We start from the raw sequence: 16288 nt of genomic DNA, 5'->3' as shown, positions 1-16288 counted from the left end.
AACAGTTTTTCTCCCATTTACCCTTTCCTGTGTTTTCACTTTATAACCCAAGCCATCTTCAGTGGAGTGTTACATGGACACTATGTCCATTTTTGTTTTTGTCTAGCAATATATGTGTTTCCTTTTAAGTGTGCACAGGGCCTGCAGGTGGCAGTGGACAGTGCTTTACATGTTTATTGTCCAGTGCACTGCTGTACGCCATTTTCTTACAGTGATAATGCCATTTTGTGTACCATAGAGTCAAAATGGCTGCTATACGTGGTCTTAAGTCATCTCCTTTTACCATCTTGCTTTTTGGCCATCTTCTTGCCCTCTGAGGCCATACACCCCATACACGGTAATGTAATTTCCCCAAATACAGTCCTAGATTACCAATCAGCACTTTGTGTTACTCAAACTGGGATTGGGATTGTCTATTCCTAGTCCATATCTCACCCACGGGATGTCTGTTTCTGGGAAGATGTGATACAGCTGCGTGTCCATGGCTGGACAGCCACTACCTGTTTGAATAGTGTGCATCCTGCCCAATTGTGGTTTAGGGTGGAAGAGGGTCTGGAGCCATTCTGCAAGTAGTCCACTGGAACCAAGATTCCAAAGAAAGCAGATACCATCGAGAAAAGCCCAAGGACTGCTGCAGAGGGAACCAGAATTGCAAAAGCCAGCGATGGAGGAACCTCTGGACCCTCTTCAGTGATCAGTGAATACCTTCATAAGTCCCTTCCTCCTATAATCTAGTGGGTCTACCCAGTCTTGTGTCCTGCACTGCTGCTGTGCCATCAGAGGATTTCAGAAGTGTCCCTGTGGGCTGACCATTTATCGTAGTGACATCAACACTCCACCAGACACCACCTAACCTAGAAACGTGAGACTTGTGGCCCATGTACTTTGTCAACAGCATCATTAGCTCTCAACTGTGAAGAGGGGCCTGTCTGGAGACTGTGTTTCACTGCCGCCAAGATCCAAGCCTGTCTGGCCCTGACCCCGACATGGGCTACTTCACCAACACTCCATGTCCCAGTGTCCTGGGGTTCATTCTTAATTGCAGAAGTATCAGTCATCACCTTTGGTCGTCTGTCTTGTCCAGCTAGTAATCCTCTGCAACAGAGTCTACTTCAGGAGATCAGAACCACTGATAATCAGACTCAAACCAGACATCGCCTTCAGCTATTGCATCTGCATCCCGTGGACCTCCCACAGCTGGGCCAAACGTGTATTTGCCCACAGCAATTCCTACTTACCTTGAGATGGAAGGTTTGTTAATCAGGGTTTAGGGGTCAAGTGTCTTGGTGCCCCATCGACCCACTGGGATCTAATGGATGTTTGACCAATATCTAACACTACCTTTAGTTGACCATGGGCTGCGGAGTCCAGTAGGGAATTCCTACCTGGAGACCTTCCTATGTGTAGGAATTAGAAGTGATTCCCCACCAACCTCTTTCCTTTGTAAAACTTTTGCTACAAAAGTGCGTTTTTAACATTTCAGAATTTACCGGCTGGCTTTGGCCAAGGGAAGTATAAGGGGGGTTTTGTTACTTCCTGAATCTGTATCCATGTATTTACGTGTGCATTGACTTTCCTCCGCTTTACTTAAAATAAGTTTGGCATTGCTTATAACTGTGCATAATTGTAAAGTGTTGCATAACAAAGTGTTGTGTAGTCCTCACTTTGGGGCTTCCCATTATGTACATATATATGTAGATAACTGTCCATAAATAGTATATTTTTATAATTCTGTGTGAACCTCTATTCCTTGATAAACTACAAGTCTTGTTCAATGTACCTAAATACCAAAGACCTGATCTTCCACGTCTAGTCCTTACTGCTTAGCCTACACTATCTAAAGAGAGTTTGGCCATGCCAAGCGTGAAAGACCCTTGCCTATCTGCTAGGATGGTCTCTCGGAACCATGCACCAGTGTAGATTCTGAAAATCCCTTCTAACAGAGTGCATGCTTGGGTGTGAGTGTGTTGTTGTGAGAGGCAGCCAGAGAGAGACAGACAGATGGAGAAAGACACAGAGAGTGACAAAGACAGACCGAGAGAAAGAAAAAAGAGAGAGAAAGAGAAAGAGAGAAAGAGAAAAAAAGAGAAAGAGAAAAAAGACAGCAGCACCAAGGCACACCATGTATGATTGTTAAGAGGGTAGATGTGGGTGAATGTCTGGAGGGGAGGGTGAATACATCTGCATGATGGGAGCACAGGGCATATGCTCAAATTACCTGGCAAACAAGGGGACTACTAGGGCATAAGGTGACAAAGATATACATGGACGTCCTTGGCCATAGGATGATTTAGCCTTACATATGGTGCAAGTATCTGGTGAGTATTTAATTTCTGCACACACTCTCTCCCGCCAGTACTTCATTTCCCGGCAGTATTGTAGTGCCCGCCCGCGCATTTATTTAGTCCTCAGGCACGAACGGCTCAGTTAGTTCCTGTTTGTTGCCAGTGCGTGGAGGGGGGCATAAGCCGTTGCTGCTCTTCCCTCACATGGTAAGTACCAGCCGTTGTTGATAGCAATTATAGAGGTCTATTCCCAATATTTCACCTACACGTACAGATTTTATCATTTCTATTCGGCGTAATAGACAAAGGAGGCTGGCGGCTAAGTATAACGAGGATTTTGTCGTACCCGACATTCGACCATCAGCCCCTGTGGAGTCTCTTTCTCTCTGTGTTGAGAGTGAAGTCCCTGTGGTGACTCTGGCTGCTTGTCGGTTACCTGTAGCTGCCTCCCCTGCTGTGTTATCCACAATACCCACATATTCGAACTGTGTGACTTCTTCCAGGCAGGAGCTACTGTTACATTGCCCTCATCATTAACTGGTGCACGGGTGGCGGCAGTGGATACCAGTAACATTCCCTCCGTTTTGTGCGCAGGTCTTATAAACATCCGCTCTCTGCACTAACATGAGACAGAGATTATGGACCTGTTGGAAGTCTCCCGCCTAGATATTCTTGTGCTGACGGAGTCTTGGCTGGATCAAGCCACGCACTCAGAAGCCTTTGTTGCCATTCCATTGGGTTACTCTCTCCTTAGAGCAGACCGAGTTGTTGGCAGGGAGGGTTGGGGTGGGGGTGTTTGGGGTTGGGGTAGTTGCTTTATTTCTAAAAATATCTCTGCAGTTCCATACATTGACACATGAATCCCCAGCGGAGTGTAAATGTTTAGTGGTCAAATTGAAGTTGACTGAAAACTCCTCCCTCACGATAATTGTCCTTTATAGACCTCTGAGGGTTCTGCCTCTATTTGAAGAGCAGTTTATCAACCTCCTAAATGCAGTTCCAAAGTTGAAATCTCCTGTACTTGTTATGGGTGATTTCAACCATTGGTTTGATGCTCCTTCGGATGTTTTTTTACAACTCGTTGACTCTCCCACCCATAGTGCAGGCCACATTCTGAACCGCTTGTTAGTTCATCAGCTTTCTTTGTCCAACCTGTCAATCACGCCCTGCATCTTGTCGGATCACTCGTTGCTCACCTTTGGTGTTATTCACCCGGCCTCACCCGCCAGACTTAACACAAATCCCAGATTGGACATTTGCATGCGGAACGTGAAACTACTGATGCCTGAAAACTTTGCTCCCTAATTGTCAGAGAACTGGGCTTGTCAGAGGACTAGTGTGCTGATGACTTAGCATTACACATTACCAAGTCTCTCACGGACGCCACTTAAGATTTGTCATATAAAAATGGAAACCATCCAGAAATCCTGGTTCAATTAGGACATTCTTGTTATGAGGAAGAAAAAACATACAGCAGAACGCTGCCGGCAGAAAGATCCATCGCGCGATTACAGACCCACCACAAGTCTGGCGTTGTCGCTCTTAGCGCCAGAAAACCATCAGTAAAACTGTCAAAAATACCCCTGGCCAAATGCTGGAGGTAAAAGAACACATGAAACAATAAGGGCCCAGGTGAAAACAATGCACACCAGAGGCCTACAAAAGACCCACCCATGCACAACACACCCTTCCAAACACCATTTGACCATCAGGAGCAGGGAGGAGACAGCAATAAGGGCCCAGGTGAAAACAATGCACACCAGAGGCCTACAAAAGACCCACCCATGCACAACACACCCTTCCAAACACCATTTGACCATCAGGAGCAGGGAGGAGACAGCAATAAGAGCCCAAGTGAAAACAATGCACAGCAGAGGCCTACAAAAGACCCACCCATGCACAATACACCCTTCCCAACACCATGTTGCCATTTGGAGCCGGGAGCCTTGATGTGGACATGTACCTGCTGCGCCTGGAGCTACAGAGGCCCGCCAACCAGCCCAGGGCCCTGCGGGCACAAGGGGTAGTGGGGATGAGGAGGAGGAGGAGGAGGAGAAGGAGGAGACCGGCAAGGCAGCCAGCCATCCATCCATCCCCAGGGTCAGGCCAACACCCTGGGCCCGGACTGATAGGCAGCTGGTGACCAAGTACAGGCTGGACAGGGCAACCATCACCCAGTTGCTGTACACAATCCAGGCTGACATAGGCAGCCGTATAGCCATCAGCACTGCTGTGCCTCCACTTGTGAAGCTTGCGTCCATTCTACAGTACCTCGGGACGGTCAGCTTCCAACACACCGTTGCCATGATGCATGGTATGGCCCAGTCCACCTTCAGTGCTGTGCTGGGACAGGTGCTGGATGCACTGCTGCTCCATGTCAATGAGCACATTGCATTGCCAGCCACACAGGCCCAGGTCAACCAGCTCAAGGCACAGTTCCATGCCATTGCCCAGGTCCCGAACGTCATAGCAGCCCTAGACGTACTTCAGCTGCACACATGAAGCACTAGTAGCACCCCAGGAACATGAGGCAGCCTACAGGAACCGTAAGAGTTACCATTCCATGAACGTGCAGACGATGTGTAGCCCCAACCTAACCTTCACCCACTGCTCCGCCCGCTACCCAGAATCCACCCACGACTCCATGGTCCTGCGCAACAGTACCCTGCAAGTCTAAATGGAGAAGCACAGAGGCCAAAACACATGGATGTTGGGCAAGCACAAAATCTGGTCTGAAATGCATGCCAAATTACACCTGTTTGGGGGGGCATACACACAGGAGCTCCTGCATGCCAGCAGGAGACACAGACAGCACTAGCACAGCACCATTTCCATGCATATGCCTCGCACAAGAACACTTGCAAACGTTCCAAACAGCAGAACACACCCAGTGTGAATGGCACACACTTGTGAAAGCACAGTCACATACGTAAGCTCAACTACCACAAAGCATCTTGTGTGTGTCGCAGTGGTGCTCCTCACCCTGACCCAGAAGAGATATCCCACCCTGGCCGCCAGACAGTCATACCAATGGAGTCCTAATGTATGCATATCCACAAAACCACTATACACGAGTAGTTGGAGTCATGACAGTGACCATCCCTGAGATAGTGACCCCTGATTGGCCAATCATATGCCTGGCTAAATGTACATGATTGTGCCAAGTAGCAAACGCAACACCAGCCATAGCGAATGCCACAACACATGGCCTAACAATATGTCACCTGAACATGCAGATATAAGGGTACCCTCATCCAGAAATAAGGGACAGAGTACTGTGGCATTTAGACATAGCGGTGGTGCATGCAGTAAGTAGTCCATTGATTGAATGCTGCACAGCACACACCACAATGAAAGTAGCTATATGACAAATAGCGTCCGTGTACTACATGAGTGTGACACAAATAAACTTATTAATTGATACACTGCTGCATGTAAAACTCAGCCCATGCATGTCCCGGAAGGCGAAGGATGTATGTCAGCATTGCACTGAGATAGCATGAACCTTTTCAACACATACTTGATTCCGCTGCCAATGTCACTGATGTCTGAGCCTTGTACACCCACTGAACCAACCTTGGCCTACTGTCCGCATGCTCTCCCCTGCAGGTGATTCTGGATACCCGCAGTACACATGGCTCATGACCCCTGTACGTAATCCACACACTCCAGCTGAACTGGCATATAACATTGCCCATGGGCGTACACGCATCTGTGTGGAAATGGCATTTGGATTGCTGAAGGCACGCTTCCGGTGCCTAGACCTTACGGGAGGGGCATTGATGTATGCACCAGAGAAAGTTGGCAAAACCGTACTTACCTATGCCATGCTGCACAACATTTGCTGTCGCAGGCATGTGGCACTGCCCCCTGAGGCTGATGGCAAGCCACCTGGGGATGGGAGTGATGATGAAAACGTGCCCGAAGCCGGGGCACATGCACACAGGGATGGGGTGAGGGAGGGGAGGTTGGACAGACAGGCCTTGATTGACAATTATTTTTGATCCTGTGGATGGATACATGTAACACATGACTTGTAAAATAAAGAACACTTTAACACAATCATGTCTATGCTTTGTATGCATAATGAACAGGATTTTTTATTAGTTGAAAAATCCCCTCCTGCCCTCTGAACTCCCCAGCACACAATTCCCCCTCCCCCTGTGAACTCCCCAGCACACAAGCTCACCTCCCCCCTCAGAACACCCCAGCACACAATCCCCCTCCCCCTCAGAACACCCCAGCACACAATCCCCCTTCAGAACTCCCCAAAACAGTGCAAGTGGGTCCATGTGCCCAGGGCTCGGCACAACTGTGCTATGTCCATCTAGGATGGTCGATTATCACGTGCCATGGTCTTGGCAGCATTGCGTATGGCACAGCTTATTGCCTTGATGTGGTGGTTGTGCACAACTGATATGGCCTCAATTCTCAGCTGTCGAGCCTCCATCACATCCAGCCGCCCCATTACAGCAGGTCCCGTGACGATGGGTCCGTCAGGTGTGCTGTTGAGTGGACTAGGTCTGCGCAGGGTGGCAGGGGAGCTGTTGGGGGGGACATGGCTGCTGCGGTTGGCGGGGCTGCCTTCAGGTGAACCATAAGAAGGTGTGTCCACATCAGGCATGGGTGTGCGGGCATGACATACACGCGCAGGTACATGGACAGTGTGTGCTTCCACTGGCAAATGCTCTGGGCTCCCTTCGGGAGTGCCCATCTCATGAGTGGCACTGTGGCTGGGTGAGGACACCAGTGCAGTGTGCAGTACTGCAGTGGATGTGTGGCCCTCATCCGAGTTAGACCCACTGGTGGTTCCCTCCACATCCTGAATGCCCGTGGTGGCTCCCGGTGTTTGAGGCGCCGACGCCCTGTGGCCTTGTGGACGTTGCACCGGTCTGAGTGGGCTCCGGTAGGGTGACATGGGATGTGCGTGCGTCTTGCCTTCTCATGCCGGTCCCTTTGCGGGGGGTGGTGGTGCTGGATGATGCGCGTTGGGACATGCGGCTGCATGTGGATGCTTCTTCCCCATCATCATTGCCCTGCGATGATCGCTGCATGCCTGTGCGGTACATAGGGTGTTGCATGAGTGGGGGGCCGCTTACATTTGTATCATGCATTTCATGCCTTACAGTGGGTTAGGGCACATTTTCTATCATGCTTGCCCATTGCATATTAGTCAGTCCCTATGGTGTGATTGGTGGAACGTTCTACAGAGGAGGGTGTGGGATATATTTAACCCACTCAGTTGTACTCTCTTCCATAACCAAGCTGCACTTCAGCAGAAACAGCAAGATGGCTGCACTGGCTCCTTTGAGCACCACTGCCTCACGGCAAAACTGTGTTTTGTAACTACAAAAAGATGGCTGCACCATCTTGCCAAGCACATATTGGGCAGGATGGAACAAGGGGGCACACTGAGAAAGCCTGTTAGTGTGTTCGTACATGTACAAAAGAAGGGGAGTGAAAAAGCAGCGCTGCTTTGCTGCAAGCCCAAAGTTCCCAATCAAAAAAGGAAAATATTTACATTTAAAAATGATGCCGCTCTGATGCTCTTTTTCCTCTGTTCTTCATCACAATACTTTTATTAATGAGACTCTGCCATGCCCATCCACGTTCACTTTGTGCTTCAGCAGACAAGAACAGTATCCCTGAATGACAGGCTGTTCAGCTCTGAAGAGATCAAACAAAGCTTTACTTCTGCTACACGGGAACGCTTTACTTTTGGGCTACAAAATATCAAAGATCAATGCTCAAAGAGGCCCTGGCTCTCTGGGCCTTTGTCAATTTCAGTGCATCTGTGTTTTAACCCATTGCTGCATACAAGAAACTAACTATGTCTCCAAAACAATGTGGGAATTCAGAGGGAAGAAAGTAATTGAATTTGCAAGGAAAATGAACAGTCGCCACATGTTTAAATGTACTTTTGCAAATAAAGAAAAATATTTGTTTCAAAGTGTATGTTGGATAAGGCCCTGCCCTTATCTAGCAATGTGAAGGGGTTTTGTGCTGTGAAACATATATGGGAGATCTTATTCAACAAGCTTTATTCTGATTTATAACAAAATAAATAAAATAAGGCCGGTTGGTGAAAATACAATATTTATTTAATTTGTAAAATTCACAAAAATCACACAAGTTTTAATATTGGGCAGCAATCACCAATGGGGTGATAATGGCAATGGGAATGGAAGCAATGCACTTGGTTAACCTTCTAGTAGAACATATCCAAAGCACAAGTGAATAGGAAAACTTTTTGAACTAGGATAGATAGCCCCCCAAGGTAAGGTTTCCCCCTGCAATGTACCCTCAACCCCCAAATAGTCGAATTCTGAGTGGATAGAAAGAAGCAGCAGGATTTTAAACCCTTTGCGAAGGTCTAAAAACACTCGGATTTTGATAAATAATTAATTATATGTGTGCTGAGATAATGATATGCATATGTTTTATCACCGAATTAGGGGTGTTATATTACTATCAACCATAAGTTAAGGTATCACAAAAGCATACAGTTCACAAAACCGATTGAAATTGAAAACCCAGTGCAGCTGAATTCACACATGGAAAAGGTGCATTTTTTTAGTTTGCAGTTTTAAAGGCCAAAACGTTTTTTTTTTTTAAAAAACGGGTGAAAAGCACTGAATCAGAATGCGGTTTTTGGCCAGAGTGAGAGATGCACAGCACAGGGACAATATAGAAGTGAAAGGAGGGCTATAGCTGGTGAATTGAGAGAGAATTGGAAGGTAGAATGAGGTTCGTATTTAGGAAAATAAAGCGTGAAAAAGAGAAAAATCGGTTTTAAAAATGAAAGGCAAATTTTACTTAAACTAAATTATTTAGACTATATTGTTAAAGAAAGCCACGGGACGTTCAAAGATTGATTCGTGACATGAACCTTTTCCCGCCGGGTTCTGATCTATGTGGGAATTAATTTACATTAAAAGGTGAATGAAAGAATTGCGCTAACACTAGGAAACAAGAACAAGGTGCACAGAGAATTGGAACAGTCTATACAAGTTATCAGGGTATGGATAGGGTTGCTTAGAGAGTGGAACCAAGACAAAGTCAAGATGGGGTAGACTATGTGCTATGGGATGGGGGATACTCACAGTCGCTCTTAGATTTGGGATTAGGAACAGTCAACCGGGTTCTGGACTGCAGGGCTCAGGTCACCGGGTAGCACCGGACTCTCCTAGCAGAACAGCTCGGCCTGTCTGGTCACCGGATACTCAGGACAGCTGGATGGTAGGGTTGCAGCGGGCATACAGTTAGTGGGTAAAAAACCAGGCTGGTCTCAGGATGCTTCCCAAAAGAATACCACAGCTTTTCCCCCTTTGGTTATTGGGATTTCTGGACTGAGGCCTTGCTGGGATGGTCAGCAATGCTTTGGCCTTGCAGTGGAATCTGAATCTGGAATCAGCTATGCTTTGGCTTTGAAGTGATATCTGGAATCTGGCAAGATGGAAGTAGAAGATCAGGAACACAGGCGCAGGAACTTCAGAAAAGAGTGTGTGTCCAGAGTCCTGTCAGCCACCCTTTTTATAGAGAATGGTGACATCATGGAATTATATAGTAGGGCAGGCTTAGCTAAGCACGCCTCTAAACCGCTGGATTGGTCAGGGGTGATAGTTACTGCCTTCCTCTCAGCTGGTTGGGTTTCAAGGGCATGATGTCAGATTTAAGATGCAAGTTTTACAATGTCCAGAACCTTGGACATTGGATGCCTTTCCCTTGGGGCTTAGGTTGATACCTTTTAGGTACCTATGCTACCAGGGGGTGCTAGGGTACGGTGGTACAAGGGGGCACTAATGGGTGGCTGCAGTGCGTCACACACATTGCAAACAGAATTATACAGTTTTCAGGGGGGGGAATTTACTCAGCTGCAGCCTCCTGGGTACCGGTGCCTGCCTCCACTCCACCGACTCCCTCAATTGTGCCCATGTCTTTACATTATTTATATAGCACAGCCATAGACCCGAGGGCGTGAGGGCGCTACAAGACAAAACATGACAGTAAACAGACAAAAAGCCAGAGGCGGGAAGTCAGACTAAAAGAAGTGTCAATAGTAGGTTAAAAATAGATTAATTAAAAAAGGTAGGTCTTCAGTCTTTTTTTTTTTTTTTAAATCTCAAGTGATTCAATACTTCTCATCTCTAAAGGAAGAGCATTCCAAACATTCTATCAAGGTGGTCATCTGCTCCTTCCAAGGTGTTAACTCGGGTGCTGGCCCTCTCCAGTCCTCAAGCTCTCGCTCCTGTGCTGGGCCAGGAGACCATGGACACGGACCTGCAAATCATTCAGCCGCTTGTGGCAATCCTCCCCATCCTGGGCCCACATCCCACCGCTGACACCTTCTGGCTCACTTGTCTCCAGATCTGTGCTCGCCCATGTCCACTTGTCTTTTGCTGCTGATGGCCATGCAGCTCTTCTTGAAGTCCCAAAACCGCCTCAACAAGTATGGCAAGCTCCTGATCTGTGAACTTGGGTTTTCGCACCCTGTCCAGTGCTGACTTGCCCCTAGTACGTTCCTGTGACATTTTCCAAGCTTTAGAGGAGTGGATGCTTACAGGGGCTGTGATTTCGGCGGATTGTGATTTCCAAGATGGCTGCCACTTTATTTCCCGTTCTGGCGGTGATGCGTTTCTGGCGGCGCTAATAGCGCACGCTACTAACGCCAAGGTTCGGCGGTAGCGCAATGTGCGCTGGATTTACGGGTTCATGGCCACTTTTTCCACCGGGCGCTATTTGCATTAACGCCATGGCCGTGTGCACGTGCACAGCGACTCATGATCCGGCGTTGTTTCCCCCAAGACATTGTGGCGTTAGCGCAAATAGCGCTTGATGGGAAATACGCTGGGATACCGCCCAACTCGTGATGAGGCTGTAAGTCTGATATTTATAACCACACGATTCAGAATGCAAAGTCATGTTCGAAGGAACTGTTTTCTAATCTGCCCGAGTTTAAGAATAAACCCCCAACCCCCTCTGCGCCAGTGAAAGACAAGGAATGGTGCCAGTCTATTCATAATGTTTTTTTCTAATAATGTCATCTCACACCAAACTAACATCCAACGGGTAAAGGATACTTGTCCCCCCCCAGCCCACCGATATGTTGGTGGCTGACCTTAAAGAGGCTGCCCCTTCTAATGTAGTCCAAAAATTTGGGGAAATAGAACAGGGATGGACAGGTCAAATGCAAAACATGCTAATAAATGCAAAAATCGGCTGGCCTACTGGAACGTCTCAGTAAAAACACTTAAGTTTAATAAATAGATCAAGATTAAAACAAGTATTAAATCCAAAGAGATGTGACAGTATAATCACAATCAAACACAATAGTGTGGTGTGTACAATATAAAAGAACAGTAACCCACAGTGTGAAATACGAAAACAATACCACAACAGTAGCAATAAAGTGAAAACAACAATTAGAACAGGTAAGTACAACGTCAGTGGTACAATCACTGTGTATTACTATGCAATATTTGTAATCTTTGTTCAGTTTTCAGGCTCTGATGTTATCTAGAGTCGTGAAGTCTCGACATGTTTCAGTTCTTTGTCATAAGTACATACCTTTCTTCAGGAGAGGAGTCTATTGGGATTCCTATCATCAAAAACTATCAGTGTGGGCCAGTCACAAGACCTATCGTGGATGAAAGAATGAAACGTAATCAGCGTAAAGTGCATAACTAGCATTCCATTCTGACGTACACCGCGGGCAACGTTCTAAAGGTTCATCCTTTTTTTCCAGGGATAGTTTGCCATATTAGCACCTGCAGTTGGGATGTATATGATTAATGTATATATATATTTTTTTTATTTGTCTCCAGATACAGATTTTCCTCCATTCAGGAACTCTAAGGTAAAAGTAGGTGAAGTTTTTTCAGAACCTACCCCGGTTACCTGTGGTGCGCGGTTACTCCCTGCAGAGAATTTAAAAAAAAAATTCACTTCTGGGCACGTTGATTCCGGTGGCGTAGAAGGTAAAAACCCTAGGGGTGGTCCTGGACGCTGAATTGTCCATGTCTGATCAAGTGGCCCTCATCACATCTTCTTGTGGGTTGATTACTAAGCTCCTGTGTAATATTTGTCCTTTTCTCTCTCATGGGAACTTAGCCACCCTGGCCTCAGTCCTCATTAACACGCGACTGGACTATTGTAGCAGCCTGCTCAGTGGCTGCACACATTCCATCATAGCTGCTCTTCAGGTTACGCAGAACGGTGCAGTGTGGGCAGTCTCGGGTCTTGCTAGGCAAGCCCATGTTACCACGGCAAGGCGGGGCTAACATTGGTTGCCTGTTAAATTTAGAATTAGGTATAAAATCTTAACCCCCACACACAAATTTGTGATGAACACAGCACCCCAGTATCTTACAGTGTGCCTTCAACCTTATGCTGCCTCCGGCTCTCTCAGATCCCAACACCACCTTAAACTGGTCAAACCCAGATTTAGGTTGGTGAATGCCGGTGGGCGCAGTTTCAGTGTGCAAGGCCCCAATTTCTGGAACCTGTTGCCTCTGAACCTTAGAGCAGCCGAGACAACAGCTAAGTTTTAAAAGGAGCTAAAGACGCTACTCTTCAATCTGCCGCCTGATTAGGCCGTTTATACATTCTGAGTCTTCCATTTGGATTCTGAGTTTCGCCCCTGGTTCTTCTCTTCGCATCATCTCTACTGATATATCTGCTGTTTGTTCATCCTGTTGTCTTATACGTGCACGCTCCGAGGCCCATGGGCATGTGGCGCGTTGTTACAAGAATTTATAACAAATAAATAAATAAATCTTGACATACCAGGGGATACCTACCAACGTTGTTGCTTGGACCTTTGTGTTGTGGCAAGCCAGAAGAAGGACAAAGACCAGAGGGCGTGGTATCGAAGGGTTTTATTTAACTTAAAAGAGAACGCCTTGCTAGCCTGATTGCTAAAAGTGAATTACCCTTCCTAAACTATACTACAAAGGTGCTGCTTGTCAATAGTCAAAAATAACAAAAATGGTTTGCTGTCCAAAGCTAATCCTCTTAACTGGTCGTACGTCTTAGAAAAAAAAAAGCATAAAAGAAAACTACAGTGTGTCCTGCCTTTAGAGTTGTTCATACTAAGTTGGCACAATGCACACCTACTAGTGATATAGTGGGTTGGTTTACTTCCCACAAATTTAAATGTTCTCGTGGGACTTGGAAAAAAGCTGTAAATGTATTTCAGGTGCGGGGGAGAAAAACCACAACCCTGGCATCTTGGTTGTATAAATAATAATGAGAGCCAAGAAGTTCCCTATTAGGGAACTCACGTTCCTTGCACACTATCTTATAACCTAAATAAGGCAAGTAGTTAATAGTTAGTGGTACGTGGTTCCAATTGAGGAAGAAGACCTGCCACTAATAAAACTAATGAAGTTTAGTTTTCTCATATGAAAATAATGTGAGGTTCAAAATGCAATCTTAAAACAATATTCAAATAAACATTCAATGGTCTATTGATTCATATATTTAATGTAGATATTTCCAAATGCGTTTCGAGTGATACTCTTCATCAAGGGCTTCTAATCACAAGATTTCTACAAAGAAATATAAACAGAGATAATATAAGTCTCGTAGGTGGGTTTGCAACATCGGTTTGTCATATATTCAAAAACCAAACTCATGTCTCCTGAATTATAACAATTGCTACGTATCTAGGAATTCCTGAGTAACCAATTACAACATGATTCTTATTACACCAATAAACATGCTTAACTTGTCTAACAGATGAATATAAAGACAACGTCCTTATAATCATTGTATTATACTGTTAGTGGGTCTAATGTCCCAAACATCTTTTGTTCCTATCTGTATTTATTGAAATCAATCAATTCAAAAACTCAAATGGTTTGGTATACCGATTCCTAAACATCTCATTTGAAAGTTAAAATAAAGAGTATGTTAATGACCAAAATATTTCATTTGAACCTTGTGTAGTGTCCAAAATGCTCCAATAGGCCAAGTAGGTTTTTCTTGTGAGGAATTCACCATACAGTCTGCTTATCTGCAGATGCAATGCATAATATGTATAGAAAAAAATAAAAGCTATGTTGCAATAAATGCAAAAAAGGTTTGTCTAAAAACGTTACCATCAAATGTCCTTGTTAGTGGTGTGCTGCTATATTGATCAGTATGGTACTAGTAACAGCAAGCGCCTCTCTTGTCGCTGTGAAACAGGTACTTACTGTCAAAGAAAGATTTGACTAATTACCAACAAAAGTACAGATGACTAGGGTACTTTCATAACAGGGAATAGAAGAAAGGCTACTTATAAAGATAAAGCATTATAAAGGGAAGCTTCATGCTGCAATGAGTGTCACTTGGTAAGTAGGTTGCTTTGGGCATCAGAGCTTGATTAAATACTGTGTGTGCGATCTGTGCATCTCTGATGGAGAATAATAGAAGTACCCCTATCAGCCTAATGTTAGAGCTGGAGGTAAAACAAAGTATCCAAGTTAAGAAACCGAAATATATGAGCAATCTAATACTTACAAGACAAAGTGTTCATACAAGTCCAAAGATTCTACAAGCAGTAAGGCGGCTGCGAACAGCATCTTATTAGTTATTCTAAATGGCCACTGTTTAAAAGCAGAGTGGAGTCATCACGTCATTACGCTCAGACGCGTATGACGTCATATGTAAACATTGGTGTTTTTTTATAAAGAAGCCTTTATTGATACAGTGGCAGTATCGCTATTAATACCCAGCCGGGGTGTGCTTGGATGTCTATTAGACACACCCATCAAAATGCACGTGTTACAATCTCTTCTGCTAACGATAGAATAAGGTGAAGATCGTTTGCCGCATACTGGCAGGATGTGGTAGTGAATTAACCATTTAGCGTCATGGGTGAACTTGGGTATTATTTTTAAGAAATCATTATTCGGATAGTCCCGAAAATGCTACTAATACCCAGATAAGCGTACCAAGATGTCTGTTTACGCCTGTAATACTAAAGATGACGTAATGCACAGATCTTATGCCACCTGGTGGCATGGTGTGTTGGTGAGATATGAAGTAACAAGCGTTATAATAAAGATTGGATAGTGACTATGGTTGCATTCAGTGCTGGAGGTCCTACGCCTAACTTACTGATTGCATGCATTGAAGTTCATTAAAAATTGAAGCGTTCGTAGTTGAATTGTCGACTAGACCAACTCTACATGGTAGGGACCATCTGGTGAATATCTTTGTAATGGAACCAGGGTGTTCCAGACTTGGAGCAGTATAGTAATAAGAACAAATAGAGATATTATTAACAAGAAGTAATAGTCAATATGGATATGGTTGCACTACAGATAGACAAGGGACCTAGTCCTGTTATGCCATCAAAGAATGAGTGACATGATTTCACATGATGGAATAAAGGGTTTGTGCCCACAGCGTACATTCTAATGTAGTCATTGGATATCATGGGATTCACGAACAAGGGAGGAAGACTACTTCATTGTAGGAACGGTATCTTGACCATGTATCGTTAATTTTTCTGGTGAGAAAAATTAGATTTTTAGGGATCTGGTTGTAAGTGTCTATCACCAAAAGTACTTGACATTCTCATCCTTGTCCATATTAACATGGTCTGATCTCGTCTTTGTCACTCTGGTGTATAACCATTTACAAGTAGCACTATTGGCTGAAGGTATGATTAGAGTTTTGAGAGGTCAATACTCTGAAGCTTGACCTCTTGGGGATGTGTCTATTCACGGATGAGATTGACCGTTTCAGATGAGCTCATAATCTTATGTTGTGTTGCAAACAATTTCAAAATGAGTTTGCCACTGTATTATCGTTGGGAAAAGCTTGACTGTTCCTAAGAGTTTAAAAACACAAACACTGCTAATAGCAATTGCCTGTCTCAATAGAGTTCACAATCTGTTTAGTCTCATATCTGTTATGGTATGCCGAGGTGAGGATTTCACCAAATGCTATCAAAGTTGTGTTCTACTCCGAATAAGCCTGGCTGCCTCAAAAGGAGTTACCATGCCTTAGTG

General features: G+C 45.2%; 2 protein-coding genes across 5 annotated transcripts in view; one reads left to right on the top strand and one right to left on the bottom strand.

Annotated features, from left to right (window-relative positions):
• The window catches only part of SPCS2 (signal peptidase complex subunit 2), a 166884-nt gene that overhangs the window by 65847 nt on the left and 84749 nt on the right, over positions 1–16288 (top strand). The window lies entirely within an intron of this gene.
• XRRA1 (X-ray radiation resistance associated 1) overlaps positions 1–16288 on the bottom strand; it is a 624270-nt gene that overhangs the window by 589769 nt on the left and 18213 nt on the right. Inside the window, exon 1 of one of the 4 annotated variants that reach the window (XM_069640153.1) lies at positions 11853–11917. The exons of the other annotated variants lie outside the window; for them this stretch is intronic. The gene's annotated coding sequence lies outside the window, so the exon portion shown is untranslated. Of the gene's footprint in view, positions 1–11852; positions 11918–16288 lie in introns of those variants that run through there. 4 annotated transcript variants of the gene reach the window in all.

Source organism: Ambystoma mexicanum, chromosome 7q (genome assembly GCF_040938575.1).
Source record: "Ambystoma mexicanum isolate Mex_15411 chromosome 7q, UKY_AmexF1_1, whole genome shotgun sequence".
Classification (NCBI taxonomy): domain Eukaryota; kingdom Metazoa; phylum Chordata; class Amphibia; order Caudata; family Ambystomatidae; genus Ambystoma; species Ambystoma mexicanum.
The sequence above is the reverse complement of the archived record's forward strand: the minus strand, read 5'-3'. Positions and strand labels throughout refer to the sequence as shown.